The sequence below is a fragment of the Xiphophorus maculatus genome, chromosome 6, assembly GCF_002775205.1.
Source record: "Xiphophorus maculatus strain JP 163 A chromosome 6, X_maculatus-5.0-male, whole genome shotgun sequence".
NCBI classification, from domain to species: domain Eukaryota; kingdom Metazoa; phylum Chordata; class Actinopteri; order Cyprinodontiformes; family Poeciliidae; genus Xiphophorus; species Xiphophorus maculatus.
In genome coordinates, this window is record NC_036448.1 from 29,577,849 (window position 1) to 29,591,078 (window position 13,230).

At 38.1% G+C, this 13,230-nt stretch overlaps 1 long non-coding RNA gene across 1 annotated transcript; it reads left to right on the plus strand.

Moving 5' to 3' along the window:
* Positions 1 to 1,780: 1,780 nt before the first annotated feature.
* Positions 1,781 to 8,474, plus strand: LOC111608915. Its single transcript, XR_002752889.1, has 3 exons — positions 1,781 to 2,021; positions 4,805 to 4,959; positions 5,253 to 8,474. It is a non-coding gene; the product is annotated as an uncharacterized LOC111608915 (long non-coding RNA).
* The last annotated feature ends 4,756 nt before the right edge of the window (positions 8,475 to 13,230 follow it).

The following is a 13,230-nucleotide window of genomic DNA, read 5'->3' on the forward strand; positions in this document are numbered from 1 at the left end:
TCGTCACGTTTAATATGTCGCTACAGGAGAAGCTAACAGGATTATGAACGTTAGCATCTTAGCTTGGAGGGTTTAATTAGGAGTAAAAGTCTGGGATCCTCTGACCTCTGACCTCTGACCTGAGCTCCAGTTTCTCTCATTCTTCTTCTTTGCTTTGGTGTTAAATATTTTCATAAATGTCGTCGTTCTGTCCGAATCCAGGCTTCTGTTTCTGCTGCAGTTCAGACGTCTGGCCTGCTTCATGCTGCCAGGCTGGACCCGGTTCTGGTCCTGGTTCTGATTCTGGTCCTGGTCCTGGTTCTTGTTCTGGTTCTGGTTCTGGTCCTGGTCCTGGTCCTGGTCCTGGTCCTGGTTCTCGTTCTGGTTCTGGTCCTGGTCCTGGTCCTGGTTCTCGTTCTGGTCCTGGTCCTGGTCCTGGTTCTCGTTCTCGTTCTGGTCCTGGTCCTGGTCCTGGTTCTGGTTCTGGTTCTGGTCATGGTTCTGGTTCTGGTTCTGGTTCTGGTCCTGGTCCTGGTCCTGGTTCTGGTCATGGTCCTGGTCCTGGTTCTCGTTCTGGTCATGGTTCTGGTTCTGGTCATGGTTCTGGTTCTGGTTCTGGTCCTGGTTCTCGTTCTGGTCCTGGTTCTGGTCCTGGTCCTGGTCCTGGTTCTGGTCCTGGTTCTGGTCCTGGTTCTCGTTCTGGTCCTGGTTCTGGTTCTGATCAGGACAGATTTGGTTCTTCTATAAAAGCTTTGATCCAATGTCTGAATGATTGAACTTGGAGCAGAACCCAACAGAACCAACCGACCAGAACCGGAGATTTTATACAGTATTTTAACCTCCAGAAGCTAAAATAAACCGAACCGGGTCAAAATGGTTCCGAGTCAAAACGGTTCTGGGTCCAAAATGGTTCTGGGTCCAAAATGGTTCTGGGTCAAAATGGTTCCGAGTCAAAATGGTTCTGGGTCCAAAATGGTTCTGGGTCGACCATTCAGATCCTGATCCAGTGGCCGAAGGTTCTGATCAGTTTTCTCTGTTTTCACTCAAAATCTGATGTTTAATTTGGATTTTAATAAATTTATTATTTATTAAAGTTAAATTCAAGATTTAAGATTTTTAGATAAATAAAAATCGTTTGATCTTAAATCCTGAACCTGAAGGTTCATTAAAGACGCTGAAAACAGAAATTATTTTATTATAATAATAACTTGGTCATATGAGGATCCCTGCAGATCATCAATCAATCAAAAATATTGATTATTAATTATTCTCTGATCCATAACAGAATCAATTCTGTTCCTTAAATTACAGTAAGAGATTTATATGACATTATAAACCTCCATTATATATATATATATTGTTGTTATTACTGTTGTTATTATCTTTATTATTATTGTTATTATTGTTTTTATTATCTTTATGATCTTTATTGTTGTTTTTATTATCTTTATGATCTTTATTGTTGTTTTTATTGTCTTTATGATTATTCCTGTCTGGTTCGTGGATGATTTACATTCAGAGGAATAAAAACATTCAAAACTTGTATCTTTTTTTTTACTGAATCCGTTTAAATGAATCAAAATAAAATTTATTTTATTTTATTTTTTAGAAAATGTGAAAACAATCAGAAAACAACATAATTTCTATCTAAATAATCCACATATTTTCCTGTAAATCAGTAGCTTAAGTTCATGTAAAATCATGTTATTGTGAGCTGAAGCTGCAGACTTCCTGTGGCGGCTGTGATGTCACGGCGTGGGCGCCTGCTCCTGCGTTCTGATTGGCTGCTGAGGATCTTCGGCTCTCAGTTTCCACAGGATGCGGTCGCTCGAGCGTCACAGGCGAGGGCGGCTGCGGCTCAAAGCCTCTGGGACAGGAAGCGGGCGGGGCGGGGCCGGCAAACCGGGCCAGGCGCCCCGATCAGAACCGGAGCGGGTCACACACTTCCTGCCGCCGCCAACATGGTGAGAGCGCAGCAGGCGAACGATCAGCAGCTGCAGAAACATCCAGGAAACCTTCAGAGCCACAGTGGAGCAGCAGAGGTCAGAGGTCACACCAGCCTGCAGATGAATTCATTCATTCACTCATTCATTCAGTCATCTTTATATAAATGAGAATAAAACACATTTTATGGTCATTTCTGCTTTTACATAAATAATTAAATGATTTAGTGATTCAAACCGAATAATTTAAAAATAAATACTACAGATACTTTATATAAACTTTATACCAACATTACATATTATTTTATAAATTAGAATAAATTAGAACTTAATTTATTATCAATCAGTGACGATTAAATCAAAATGAATAGAAAATAAAAAACATAAAAACAGAATAAAGAATAAAAATACTGAACATGAATATTCTGCAGTTATTAGAAATAATGTTCAAGATGCAGCTGAGTTTATTTAAAATGATATTTATAAGTTTATATTTATAATATTTACAATGTTTATAATGTTTATAATGTTTATAATATTTATAATATTTATAATGTTTATAATATTTACAATGTTTATATTTATAATATTTACAATATTTATAATATTTATAATGTTTATAATATTTACAATGTTTATAATATTTATAACATTTATAATGTTTATATTTATAATATTTACAATATTTATAACATTTATAATGTTTATAATATTTATATATATTTCAGCATTAAAAGAGAAACTAACTAGAGGAATTTATGTTAAACAGCAGAAATATTTTTTAAATCATAAAATAACTGGAAGAACCAGCAGATACTTATTGATTATTGATTAGATCCATAACTAACTTATTGATACTTTTATGGTTTTAAGGTCAAAATATTTAAATATGAAATTAAAATATTTTATGAATAAAATTGTTTCATTTCTTCTGGATTCAAACGATCATAAAGTCACTCAGCAGCTCAGAACCTTCAGAACCATCAGAACCTTCAGAACCTTCAGAACCATCAGGTCCACTCTGCTCTGCCTGAGTCTGTGGCTGACGTCTCGACTTTGACTAGGCCATCGCAGCACCTGGATTCAGTCGGGTTTGCTGCTGTTTGTTATTATTATCATATATTTTTTAATTTTTCAATAAACACTAAAACTTCATCTGGAGCCCCGCTGTCAAACATGAGGCGCAGGGGCCGAAACCAGGCCGCCGTAGCTTTTTCCTCGAAATACGACTTTAATATAAACGTGTTTAAATATTAATTTACCAGAAGAATCAGAAAAACGAGAAGCTCAACATGATTTAATGTCAGGAAGAAAAGACGAACACAGAGGAAGCTAACAGGAAGGTCCTGGTCACTCTGCGGCCCACAGCATCACTCCTCCACCGCCGAGCCTTCAGCTGGGTTAACCCTGATGACATCACTTTAACCCTGATGACATCACACTTTGGTCCAGCCGGCGATGTTCTTCAGATCCGGCTGCCATCTTGTTTCTGGATACCATCAGTACCATGACCTTTAACCTTTGGCCTGCTAACTGAGGCTCGCTTCACACTCTAACCCTAACCCTAACCCTGGCCTGAATCTGCTGGGCCGGTTTGGAGATGACCTTTGACCCTCCCCAGGTTGAGCAGCAGCAGCGTCCATTAAACTACAGAAATCAGTTTGAATTGTTTTTGTGTCAGAGGTTCAGCAGAAGCTGTTTGTTGCTTTGACTAGGCCAACCGCACCGGAAGGCAGCAGCTGAGAGACGAGTTGATGGCGGCATCATCATCATCATCATCAGCAGCAGCAGCAGCGCTGCAGCGCTGCAGCCTCGTGGTCGACCCAGAATCTGACAAACATCCGGCTGAACCAGAGAAACTCGACCACAGAAAGTTTCCGACGGAAAAAAAAAACCTGCAGCTGCAACTTCCAGGAAACAAGAATCATTCATTCAGTTATAAATATGACAACATGAACCACAGCAGCAGCTGGTCATCGCTACACATTCACATCTATAATCTGGATTAAAACTGTCAGTTTGGAACCAGAATTATTAAAGCAGGAAGAAAATCTAGATTAAATAACATCTGGATGACCTTTGACCTCAGAACCTCAGAGTCAACAGTAAACAGACCAAAACAATTTTTACTGTAAATATTCATTTAATGTTTATGAAATATGACAGAACAGGATCAATAATGATCAGATTAATCAGATCCAATCTATCAACCTTCATCAGATTAACTTAGATTAATAAAATATGCTTTCATAAACATTAAAAGGATTTAATTCAGTTTGCTTTGTGGTAAAAAGGGAAACTTTTAATTACTTTGAATAATTTAATTAAAACCCAGAAAAGTTCAGATTCTTAGAGATAAAATGAATTTTTATACAGAAACTAAAAAATTTAAAGTTTTTAACATGAAAACATGATCAGGGTTCAGAACACAGCTGGAGGTCAAGTAAAGGTTATCAGTAAAATTTACAGGTTTTCTGCTGAATTTTGATCAAATCCTGAGATCAAAAGTTTTTCTGGAACCTGAAAAACATCAAACTAATTTTCATTTGGAGTTGAATAGTTTTGGATGTAACTGTAGCTATGCTAGCTAACTGTCAATGTTTCCCCCTGTGGCTCATATTAATGGTTTTTATTTCTGTTCTGGATTATAATCTCATCATATTTATCTTCAGAAGGTTTACAAAGCAACATTTAATGACAGCAACATTAAATGTTGCTTTAATGACATTTCTGAGCATCAACCTGATGAATCATTGATGTTGATTTCAATCCTCTGGATTTCCTGCTAATGAAGTCTGAAGTCACTTCCTGTTCAGAGAAACGAGACGATTGTTTTGAGTCATGAAACGATCAGATTATTTGAATCATGTTTCTGTTTCCAGAACCTTCAGAGCTGAGTTTCACCAGTCAGTGACTGAACCCAAGACGATTCACTGATCTGGTTTCTGTAAAGGTCAACAGAAACACTTTTCAGCCTCCTTCAGACTGGAAACAACAAACCAGCAGCAACAAAACACAGAAGTGTCTGGATCACCAGGTGAGTCGACTCTAAAACGATCATAAAATACAAAATATTCACATTAAAATCATTTAAACATCCATCAGAACAAATAAAGCTACAGAAGCTCAGGTTATTTCTCTTTCTTAAAGTTTCTAAATATTAATTTCCTCTAATAAAACATAATTTATCTCATCCTTTCATTACAGCTGGTGTCTAACAGAGATTAATCTGATGATCTGAAATAAACTGATAGAAATTAAAACATCCCACAATTCCTCAGTTTTCTTTCTTCTGTGTTTTTATTTCTGATTTGAATCAAATCATTTCAGTGGAATCTGAAGGTGGCTGCTAGGACTCCAGCTTCCTGCAGGTGGCGTCCTTCATACTGGCTGTTTTATTGGACAACAGCGCCATCAAGTGGATGTTTAAAGAACTGCAGCTCAGAGGAGGGATGAAAACTGTTGATTGTTTTTGTTTTCTATTTTCATTCAGGAGGTTTTCACAAAAAAACAGAACAGAGACATTAATATACATTTTTATAATAACCAGAATGATATTGGAGGTGAAGTGGTGATAAAGATCTATTGACTAAGTTTATTTTACCAATTTACAACATACTCCATGTAGACACAAGTTAAGTCTGGCACATGGTGCTTGGGGGTTTTCCCTTACCATATTTCCTGTTTCTCCACAGGTTCAGGATGGAGGCTGCTGCCAAGTTGAGTTGCAGTTTTCTTTAATGGTCCAAGGTGGCATTTAAGAAAATAAAAGTCATTTTACTTTTCGAACTAAGCTGCATCTGGATTCATCTTCTTCCACAATTCATCGTTCCTGACAGCATCATTGATGAGTCCATGGCTGTTTGTGTCTCTGTTGTCCAGTGATAAACTGGAAATCTGTCCAGTCTGTCAACTAAAAACAGTAACATGGATGGATAGATGGATGGATACAGTACATTTCTTAATGTCTCTATGTCTTTGCTACATAAAGAAATGCTACATAGACCTACTTTATCATGTCACTGTTTGGAATTTGAATTCCGAACAGTGACATGATATATGAAAATGTAAAAGATAGCTTTTTATTAGGCAGAGCTATAAAACATTTGGGTGCTCTGTTAGCTTATCAAGCTAAGGCCAGCAGGTGAAGGTCTGTTCACTCATAAAACAATAGCCCTGTATTTGGTTACATTTGCATTCAGACTAACTGCAGACATGTTGTGGCCTCCTATAATGAAGTTTAATATTCTGCAAAAGAACTAACTTTATCTGATTAGTCCATTACATGGATTGTACCAATCTGTTAAGCTACTGTTTCTAAGAGAAAGGATCCTAAATGGGATATGCACAAGGCATCCCACACTATCCCAGTTCTGTAACTCACACCACAAACCTCTAACAAAACAAGATACTCCATAGCAGTAACACAGTTATGCCAAAAAAGATAGTCTTTGTGGGATGATATTAGTATGAGTTTGCACTGCAATCAGTGGGTTGCTAATTTGATAGTCCACTCCACCCGCCTCTATCATTGTGTCCTTGGGCAAGGCACTTCAACCGCCTTGCCTGCTGGTGGGGTTCAGAGGGCCCAATAGGCGAGTGTGATTGTGAATGGGTGAATGACTAGTGTGAAGAGCTTTGGATTACTCTGGTCTTGATAAAGTAATATATAAGTACAAGCCATTTACCATTCATTGTCCTGTAGAAGTGATCTTTTTCACAGTCATTACATATTTCAAGCTGCAGATATACATAAGGCATTTCCCCAATATTTCCCAGATGTCCCTCTGTTTTTCTGAACAGTAATGATTACAGGAAACACAAGGAAATGAATGAGTGTCACAAGGGTTTGTTCAATGTGATGACAGCTGAGGGGACAAAACATTTGAGCCTTTTCCAGACTACAGTTCTGTATCTGCAGTCTGATAGGAGTAGAGTGAAGAACCAGTTCAGAGGATGGTCAGGACTGTATGGTGGATGTGTGATATGCATCTGTGTGATGGTTTGTGATCCACTGAAGTTGAGGTTAGTATCTATGGTGAACCCTAGAGATTTGAACCAGTAGTGGTTCAACTGGTTCTACACATCTTTAAGCCTCTAAACTCCAACTTATGATGGATTACTGATCGTCTTCGGATCAGTCTGGAGAGTTCATAAGTGAATGACTAGATTATTTTGTCAGTGTTGAATTAGAAATACTGTAATTCTCTGTGATGAAACTTCACAGATAGTGGATGTTGCCTGTGAATAGTCCTTTTGTGGCTGTCCCATCTGCACAATTGTAGTAAGTAGAGGTGGATAGTGAACTATAGCAGTTTGAGTAGAGTTTATAAGGGACTGAGGATGCAACCATGATGGCCTCCAGTGTTGGTTGATGATGCTGATCTTCCTTCACTGAGTCATGGTTGGTCCTTTCAAACTCTCCATCCAATCAGAACTCAGTATTTTGACTTGGCACCAACCTCCATTAAGATTCTGTGGGTAAACAGAGAAAAGGGGGGGAAACTGCCCCCAAGCACAGTATGGTAAACATTAAGCAGTTACTTATGTTTTTGAGGTTTATTTCAGTCTATCCAACCTGAAAACTCAAATCTTGATGGGGGGGTTTTCTGCATCATGTCTTCAGACTGGAAGACCCTCCTCTTCCTCCATCGTGGGTCCAGATGAGTCTCAGCACCAATCACTGTCCTCCGGAGACCTGTCCAGTATGTCAACCAACTGCAACGATGGATGGCTGGATGGATGGATGTTAAAGACCAAGAAACACATCAGCTGCATTTCATCTTTTCATCTTTACCAAAATGGATTTTGCTTTATAGTTCTTTACCCAATATTGGTTGGCACTACATTCAGTCATTCAAGCACACACTGACACGCTGATGGTGGTGAGCTGAGTTGTAGCCACAGTTGCCCTGCGGTAGTCTGACAAAAGATACTACTTTATCATGTCACTTCATTTGAATTCCAAACAGTTCTCATGACATATGAAAATTTTAAAGATAGATTTATCTCAGGCTGTGCTATAAAACATTTGGTTGCTCTGTTAGTTTATCAAGCTAAGGCCAGTAGGTGAAACTCATGAGACAATGACACTGTAGTAGGTTACATTTGCATTCAGATTAACAGTAGACAGTGTGATGGAGTCCTACAGTAAATAGTTTAATGTAAAATGTTTAAGAGTTTTTATACCTACTGCCCCTGGATGTAAAGAGGGCCAGAGACCACAAGTTGACAAAGTCCTTGTAAAATTGAAAAAAAAAATTCTTGGTTCCCAAAAGATTCTTAAAAATGCTGGAAAGATGTCAGAAAGGAGGGAACTGTTAGGCCATGCCAAATCCAGGAAAAACAGGGACTGTCACCTATTCTCAATGGTTCACCTAAACATTACATGAGTGGCACCAACCTACTTACCAAGTGTGTCCTAGCTGTGAAAAATGCACAGCATTTCCCATAGAGAGAGATATAGGCACCCTCCTGTCAAATTTTAATCGGAGTTTGATTGATGAGTGATTTATGCAGTGTTGTATAAAGTACTGAAATCTCAGAGTCAAGTAAAAGTACAAGTACCTCTCCAAAATATGACTTTGGTAAAAGTCCAAGTCACTGACTGAAATGTTACTTGAGTTAAAGTCTTAAAGTATCTGAAACTTCTTGTACTTAAGTATGGAAATTACTGTAAAAATGGATGTACTCAAGTAATGTAATGAAAAGTACAAGTAAAAAGTAAAACAAAGCAAATGCAGTTTGAATGACATTTTTTATATTTTGGTAAACTTGTCAAATACACTTAAAATAATGTACCCAACCAAGTGCAGGCAAAATTAAACCTGCTAATAGATATACCTGCAGGCATCATTTAGTTAAGAAAATTAGGTGCTTTACCTATAGCACAAGGTTAACTTAACCTGCTTTACAACTGAACCAGCTTCTTAGTAAACCCTCCAGGACAGAAAATACAAAGTTTTTGTAAGCCTCAAGTTTTCCCTTCAAGTAAGGTCAGTGCTGAAAATGAGAAAAATAAATAGTACAGAAAATGCGGCCAACATGAAGAAAAAGAGCTGTTACGATTACTCTACTTCACAAATCAGTGAATCAGTCAATGCTACAGTCAGTAGGTGGTGCACACAACTGGTCATTATGCAAAAGAAAAAAAGAATTGGGAGGGAAATGCAGCTTATTGGCATCTGTAAACCTGGTTTTGAACTTGCATGCCTTTCCTATATTCGTTAAATTTAGTCTAAATTGCTATCGCTATGGCTTCTGTCCCCCCTTGAACAGAGGAGTCTAGGTAGCCTGCTACAGTCAACATTAGGCCTAAGCTAAATACACCACGTATGGAACTGAAACAATGCCAAACAAAGTTCATTTATGGTCAACGTTTCACAATACAGTAGTGCCTAGTGACCAAGCTATAGTTACTGAAACAGGAGGATTATAACCATTTCATAAGACGTTACCTCGATGTGTTTCTTCAAGTTGGACGGGGAGTTTTTGTAAGATAGAATTTCCACATTGTTGTTGCGCAACACCCCCCCCCTCCTTTCTCTACTCTCTCACTCTCGTACTTCCTCTTCTGAGAGGGGAGATGTGCTACCAGCTCTCCATCTAACGGGTTAATTGAGTTTCCTAAATCTGCCGGGATTTACCCTGTCCAGAACTGAAGTAAACTCTGTTTAAGCTGGTTTCGAGAAACGATTCACCTGATTTTTGACGGCCTACATCCAGGTGTCCCACCCTTCTTCCCTCTGTGAATTAGCCAGACTGAGCAGCCTACAGCCAACTAGTTTCACAGAGCACACCTGTTAACGGTCGCTCGTTCTCTATTTTACAACTTGCATTTGTTATTGAACCAGGTAGGTTTTAGTGACTCAGTGAGTCCCAAGGATGACGTTTTAAATTTGGGCTACCAGCAACCTATAAAACATTTTCCACTTATTCAAACATCAGAGCTATTTTACAACCATCAAAGAACTTTAAGGTGACTCATTAACTGAATGTCCACAACATCTTTTAGATTTTCTTTATGCTAAATATTTTATTAGTAAGGCAGTTTTGCAAGGGTCAGTACAGCTTAATTCAGTAGCAGAAATAATCAAATAAGTAAAATCAATCATCTAGTCTATCTTTCCCTACTGCTGACACTGAGAACTAAAAAAGGGAACCTTTGAGAGAGACGGACGGAGCCTGGCGCCTCGAACCCCAGACCTGGCCTGATGATGAAGAAGGTGTTGCAGCAGGAGGAAGACGCCGATCGATGAAGGCAGGAATCTCTGCAGGTCTGATGAGCCTCCTCTCCGCATGGATGCTGAGGTCACACAGGACTTGGTGCTGGCAGGAAGACAGGCACCAGTTCTTCTTCTTTGTCTTTGCCTTTGTCTTCATCTTTGTCTTTGGGGTCTGAACCCAGCCGATGAGAGAAGTGCGATTCGAAGCCACAGGTTGTGGGCCAGACGGGTTGGTCTCCATGAGCAGGACAGTCTTCGGCTCCGTGGCCCCAGCTCTTCTTCAGCTGCAGAGTTCTTTGTCCATCTCGATCTTGGCTCGAAGCTGCCCGGAGGATCCAACAAAAGGTTCCTCTTTTGCACCCACCTTTTATAGGGTTTCTTTGGCTAGCACTGTTGCTGGGCTTGTTTCATTGGCTGACTGCTCAGATGATTTCATATCCATCACTGTCTTACAGACATTATGTCCTGATGTCTGTGCTAATGTCTCAGGGTTGCTCAACCTCCTATGTCCATTGCCTGCACAACCTTTCACCTACTCTCTACCTCCAACATATCAGTGATGTTTAATTGCAGTTACACCTTTTACACCATTTCAAGTTCAATGTCAAAATCACATTTATATCACATTTATTTTCTTTAGCTTCTCTGATTTAGCATTCATTTATAATTTTATAACCATAACTTATTAATTATACTTATTATAATCCTAATGTGAGTTATTACAGATGTTTTTCTGAAAAGAAACCAAGAATAATACATGATTCTAATTATTTGATGCCAAAGTTACAGTTACTTGTTTTTCTTGTAAGTGTTCCCACAAATGTAAGTGTAAGTATTATTACAAGTAAACCAATATTAATATAAGTATTTTACTTTGAATCTTATCCAATTACTCAAAAATGTTTAGATTTCATTCTTTAAAAGTTTACCTTTGAAATAAGGAATAGTCTCAGCTATTTTTATAAATCTGCAGGCTGGAACTTGCTTCCTCTTTTTCCAGGAAACCTGCTTTTCCTGTTTAATGACTCTCTCTGTCTGACTATGATTTCTTATGATTAAATAGAGAAAAGTAGAATTAAAGCAAAGTTTGCATGAGACAAAAACAACACACACAACCAGATTTATTTTATTGACACTTAAGTCTACTGTTGGGCCTTGATGTCACTTGAGTGATTCATTTTAAAGATAACTTTATTTATTATTACTGTTAAACTAAAATCTCCAGCATGGGGAAGTGGGATGAGCTCGGATTTTCTTGACAACATCTTCGGGCAGGAATAACATAAACTGCATGCGGTACGACGAATCTTTAACACCCACGGAAGAGTATATTGTGTTTAAATAAGACCATGGGCTCTCATCACCAGCTGGTGGTTCCCCTGGAGCCGTGTCCGACGTAGTTGCAGTCGTTGTGGTCTCCGTCTCCTCCTCCATGTGGCTGCTGCTGATTGCGAGACTTGCTTTGTGTTTAATGGGAGAAGCGAAACAGGTGTTTCCTATTGGTGGTGATGAACAAGCCCAGGCAAGTAGGATACGGACTTTGTTCGGTAGCCTGCTTGCTACTTGCTAATCAGTAGGTGGGGTCAAAACACTTTGTTTCTCTCTCTCGCTTTTTTGTAACGAGTAACTAAACCACACATTGAAAATGTATCGGAGTAAAAGTACGCAATTAAGTTCGGAAATATAGTGAAGTAAAAGTGAAAGTCATCAAAAATTTTCATACTCGAGGAAAGTATGAAGTACTCCAAAATATACTTAAGTAAAGTAGTGAAGTATTTTTACTTTGTTACTATACAACACTGGATTTATGACCCTAATCATTAATTGATTTTAATTTCCGGTCACATGATCCCTCCCCCCCCCCGGAAACCCCATTTGATATTCCTTCACCTTCTGGCCTCTGTGTTTTAAAAATAATACAATTAAAGAATAAATAAACATTATGAGTTTTAAGAGAAATACAATAAGTGTTAGATAATTGAGAATAATTTCGGAAAACAAATTTTCAGTACAACTTAAAACATCAGCTCACAGACCTCAACCGTCTGGGCTTTGGTCACCATGCTTATTGATTATCAGCTATCAGCTCTCAGGATCTGCAGCACTCCATCTGTGTGCCAGTGGCACAAGTGACCACTTGTGAGCAAATTAAAGTACAGTACAATTAGAGCACAAAAAACAATAAGTGATCATCAATATCAAGATTAATACATAGATTGTCACCTTTCCTAGATAAGTTTAGATTTATCCATGCCATCTGTGTATGCGTGCGGGGGGTGTGTCGGCGTGTGGGGGTGTGTGCGTCCAGGCGCAATAGTAAACACATACTTCTAAAGAAAACCTAGAGTTTTAACTGTTTTACTGCTTTATTTTATGGTAGCACGATTAGTCAGTGCTGACTATGAGTTTGTGATTTCCTTCATCACTTAAATTTTAAACTCTTATAGATTTTTTTTCTGTAACACTTGCTAGTGTGAAACATGTCAGTAAATGTTCCTCATTTGTACTCGTACTTCTGAAGAACATGTGACAGACAGTAAACAGGCCTAAGTGAGGCTGCTCAAATTTAACTTTTATCTTTCCGCAGTTAAAGAATTTTCCAGACTTTTCCAGAATTTGGTCCGGTATCATTGTGAATGATTTTGTTCAATCTTTTTCTTACTGTTGAATCAACACTGATCTTCCCACTGCTTCATGTTTTCTCCAAAATAGTAAATCTTGGTTTAAATACATTTGAAACTCATAGATTTTTTTTTTTCTGTAACACTTGCTAGTGTGAAACATGTTAGTAAAAGTTCCTCATCTGTAAATTTATTTCTGAACAATATCTGACAGGAATAAACAGGCCTCGGTGAGGATACTTATATGTATCTTTCAGCTTTCCCTACAGTTGAAATTTTTTCATTATTAAAACTTTTAAATGATCAATGTGAACCATCAGTCTGTATTAAAATAGTTAATATAATTCATATTATTTATTTAGATTTGATGTTTTAATGTGTGCCCTTGGATTTCTATTGATTTAGTGAATGTGTAAATATTTATCAAACTGAATAGCCATTCAGTTTTATATAGTTTTTTTC